Source organism: Quercus suber, unplaced genomic scaffold (genome assembly GCF_002906115.3).
Source record: "Quercus suber isolate HL8 unplaced genomic scaffold, Cork oak 2.0 scaffold_45, whole genome shotgun sequence".
Taxonomy (NCBI): domain Eukaryota; kingdom Viridiplantae; phylum Streptophyta; class Magnoliopsida; order Fagales; family Fagaceae; genus Quercus; species Quercus suber.
In genome coordinates, this window is record NW_027069510.1 from 990,136 (window position 1) to 995,396 (window position 5,261).

Here is a 5,261-nt window from a genome sequence, read left to right on the forward strand (position 1 = left end):
TTTCTTTACATTCCTCAAGGATGAAGGAAGAAAGTGGACGATAGTTGTTATGTGTGAATTGTGAAGAAAGAGAAACAATTAAAAAAATCAAGAAAAATTAATATTTTAATAAAATATAGTGTAAAATAGATAATCTGATGTAGAATGTTTTAAAAAGTAAGTATGTAAACAAAATTTTTTACACAAGCTAATGCAAATGCTCTAAAATCCTTGTTGCGGAATCTTTTGTCTTAAAACACCAAAAATAATTGGAGAGCCCAACCCTATCCAAGTATGGATCTTGGAAGCTAGTGGGGCAACACAACTCAGTACACGATTTTGAAAGCTTAGAGTAAAAAAAAGGTCTAATGAACAAAACTTAAAGCAAGTATGATGATTTGAAACAATGAGTGGAATAGCTGAGGATAATAAAATGAAGAATGTACAGATGGCTAATTTTCCTTGCTTCCTTTTTAAGATCCCTTGGCCCTTGTAGAAATAGAGGTTTTTATCTTTCTTTTGGGTGCAAACATGAGAGAGATAGGTGCTATTAATTAGGTTCTCATTTTATGCTTAGTTAAAGAATTAGGCCGCTATAATTACTTTCCAGATTAAGTATGTTGGGCTTACCAACTGTGGTAGGCCTAGCCCAACCAACTAGTACTCATTTTTTGGACCTAAAGGGCAAAGGATTGTATAAAATATAAATATATTTATGATGCGTTTGGATGGCAGGATTTGAGCATATGGATTTTTATTTGAGTTATTAAAATCCAAATACCTTATTTGGATCATTTTAAAAGATCATTGGATTTGGATTTGAAAAATCCAAAAAGGTTTTAAAAGATTTAAAATCATTAGATTAGAAATTGCATCTAAAATCAGTAGATTTAAAATCAAGGTATTTAAAATTTATTGATTTAAAATTCAAATTCAAATCCAAACCTAAATTAATATTTCCAAACGCAACCTTAGTTCACTAATAGGCCAACCCGCAAAAATAAACCCTTAACAATTCTCGCCTTCCTCCCCATCACTTTCATACTCGGACTCCTCTTGTTCACTGTCAAAGAAATCCACTAGGCGTCGAGAAGATTTAGCAGTTGGCAAAGATGACTTGCGAGGGATATCTTTTGGTCCCTGTGACTAGAACACCAAAAGCGAAACTTTGTCTTAGCAGACAAAATAAATAATCACCTTTTCTTTGGGTGGGGGGAATCACTTAAGAGATCAAGTCATGAGACCTTTTTAGCATTTAGAATGTGTTTCTCAGCTCGAGCTTCAACTTCCAAATCTTCCTCAAAGTGGCGGCGAGAAAGTCTTGAATCATAATAATCTGTCTCATCATCCTAAAAATTGGTGTACAATTAGGAGAATTGGTTCAGGCTTGGACAGACATTGTTAGGTTCTAAGACTTTAGGAACTATAATGTATTAGAACTTCAATTTGTAATGTGTTGGCAAACTATGATCAAAATATAGAGTCTAGGTTTAGGCTTGCTCAAAGTGTGTTTACTTGTAAAATTGGAATTGAGTGATTGCAAAATTTATTAGACTAAATCTGCAAGGCTCAATCGATCGAAAATTAGACTTAATCAATTGAACCACACGCAGATTTATTTTTCTGCAGAAGTTCCAATTCAGCCCAAGCCTATTTGACGTGTAAGGTTTTATGTTTTACTCCAGGTATAAAAGAAAAACCTCTAGCTACGTTTTTGAGGTGTTTTGATGGTTATGTGTTGAATCTTTTGTGAGATTTAGAGGTATTTACCTTCATACACACACATAGAGCTATCAAGATCAAGATTTGCATCAAAAACTTGATGGTGGTTTCAGTTGTTGCTTAAAGAACTTAAAGAATATCTAAAACCTTTGAGTGGAGTCTCAAAGTCACAAGTAGGAGAACTTGTAGTTGCTGAAGATCAAGGAAAGAAGTAGTCCGTGGACTCAAAGCTGTCACGTGGTTGTGGTAGTAAGTTTTCTACTTGAGGTAGTAATAGAATGTTAGTGGTCTAAATCTTATTGTACAAACTTCAATTCTTTCATAGTGGATCTGGTTTACCTTGAGAATAGTTAGATTAAATTCTCCTCAGATTTTTTTACCGGTGAAATTTTCCTGAGTTATCACATCGTTGTGTTCTTTATATTTCCGCATTATTTACATGATATGATATTATTGTGTTAACCTAAAACTGAATAATTTATTTAAGTAATCATTTGGCTAAATAACTAAGTTAAACAACTTGTGTTTAAGGGATCTAAAAACATAACATATATAGAAAAATACTCCAGAATACTACAAGAAGATGAAGACTATAGGCTTTTCCATGCCTAAAACAATGTTAGTGGCCTCCAAGGTGAAAAGTACCAGTCAAATAATAAAATTCCATAGATGAAGGGGGAAAAGGCAAGTGTTTAACTTTTTCATCTATTTCCTATTCATTGTAAGAGTAAGAGCTGACCTCATCAAGAGCATCCTCCAAGAACCCAGGAGAGAGTTGGCGCCTCCTGTCTACAGTTGGGGTATATTTCCGGTTCACTTTTTCCCTCTTCCGATTAAGAAGTACATTAGCTCTGATGTTTTGACTTTCAGCCTACAAACCATCAGAAAAATGGACAAATGAAATTCATGATTCTCAATATAAAGCACACACCACTACTTAATGCAATTAATTAGTAATTACCTTTTCTTTTTCCTCTTTTTCCCTCTCAGGATCAATGTCAGTGATGCAGTTCTTAACCTTATAAACCTTTTTATGCCTTGAGTCAACAAGAGCAGTCAGCAGTCTATGAGAATTTGATGACAAAGATGACGGCATAAACCTCATCTTTTTTAAAATCCTTCCTTGAGATTGGAGAATTCCCTGAAAGCAAGGCATTTAAGGATTCAAGAAATCATGCAGTTCAAAACAGGACATGGAGAGAGCTGTGAACGATTTTAATGAAAAGTAAAAAATAAGTGATGACCCTACAAGAAATCACATAAAAGGTCTTATATTACAATGGCCAAGCTTGGTGGGCAAGATTCAGGGTTCAGAAATTGAACCCATAATCAACAGCATCTATTTGGTATTTGGTATGCATATAATATAGCATGATCTTGTTCAAAAAGGCTAAACTCTATTCCTGCTGATAAACAGATGACCCTAAATTACTTGTCCTGCACGTACACTGCATTTAATTCTCTAAAAGAACATGTGAGGGCTTCTATAAAATCAACTTCATCATTTCTGCCCCCTAGCAACTAGTTGAGAGGAACCCCAGTCCCTGGAATAAAATTTAAGTCCTATAATAGTAAAAGCAGCCTAGAGGGGACATATTGCCAATAAACCCTAGCCCAAATGGGACTTTCTCCTCCAACAAGAATGGATAGAGGGTAAGGTCATGGGTCTAAAACCCAGTGGTTTTGTGCATAAATTACCAATCAGGGATAAAAAAACTAAACCTCTTTTAGCACCCAAGGAAGAAAAAACCTATAAAAGAAAATAGCAATAAATTTCCAATATGGGAGGAAGACATAAATCTAAGGCAAGGACATGAACATCAAGTATATGCCTCTAAACCCTAACACTAGGAGTGTTCACTAAACCACATAAACCGCAAAAACCGAAAAAACCGCACCAAAACCGCCCACAAAATGGCATAACCGCACCACTCCGCAAGTAATATTGCACCGCACCGCACCACATTTGCGGTTTTATAATAAGAAAACCGCATAAACTGCACCGCTCCGCACCGCACCACATCTTCTCTATATATTAATATATTTAATTATTTTTAATATTAAATATATTATTAATAGTTTAATAACCCTAGTTTTCAAAAAAAAAAAAAGTTTGATAATCCTAGCAAGTGTTGATTAGGAAAGCCAACCCCAAAAAAAAAAAAAAAAAACTAGCTCAATAATTTAAAACTTGGACTAAAACAAAGGGAAAAATTAGTTTTGGACTAGGTAGAAAAATCCCAAAATTTGAAAAATATACTAACTTCAAATTATTCAAACTGTATCTTATACATTGCACCACATATGTGACCACAAAAATGAGATGCGGTGTGGTAGTTTTGGCTAAACTTTAAACCGCACCGCACATGTGACCGCAAAAATAAGGTGCGGTGCAATTATGGTTTAAGCTAAACCGCACCGCAAAATACGGTGCTAAAAATGGCCCCAAAACCGCACCGCGAACACCCCTACAGGCTAACACAGTGGCGGTCCCATGTCAATTTTTAAAGCGTCTAAACCCTAATACCAAATTAGCTAATTGTCTATTATCAAGGGCTTCTAAGCTATTTTCCATTTATATTGACCAACACACACTCGTGTATGTGCGGCTGTTTGTGTATACATATGACACTATTGTAAGAATCTAGATTCAACTTCCATGTGACGTGATATACTCATGTTCTTACAAGTATTTAGAAAAGAGGGGGAACGGCATAATGAACTTGAAAATTCGTGACAAGTTTTGGTTATATTACTGGGTCAAGGGATGTTATACCAGGAAGGAATAATCAAATCAATTATCCAGGAGAGATAATTACAAAATATGAGTTTCTGACTCTGAAAATGTACAGATGGCTAATTTTCCTTGCTTCCTTTTTAATATCCCTTGTCCCTTGTATATATATAGCTTCTGGGAATCACAGAAGCAGAAACTGAGGTTTTTATCTTTCTTTTGGGTGCAAATATAAGAGAAACAGGCATTGTTAATTAGGTTCTCATTTTAAGCCTTTTTTTTTTTTTTTTTATAATTTTTTTTAAGGATTGGGCCACTGTAATTACTTTCCAGATTAAGTGTGTGGGGCTTACCAAATTGTGGTAGGCCTAGCCCAACCAACTAGTACACATTTATTGGACCTAAGGGCCGAATGATTGTATAAAATATAAATACATTTATGGTGTGTCTAGATGACAGGATTTGAGTATATAGATTTTTATTTGAGTTATTAAAATTCAAATATTTTATTTGGATAATTTTAAAAGATCATTGGATTTGGATTTGACAAATCCAATAAGAATTTAAGAGATTTAAAATTATTGGATTAGAAATGATATCTAAAATCAGTGGATTTGAAATCAAAGTATTTAAAATGTATTGATTTAAAATCCAAATCCAACCTTAGTTCACTAATAGCCCAACTCGCAAAAATAAGCCCTTAACAATCCTAGTCCCAAGTTTTTAGGGTTAAGGGTTGGCTAATCTAAGATCCATCCAAACTAAAATATTCAAAACCAATCATTTCTTGTAAATGAACATTAACAATTTACACCATGTGGTGTTT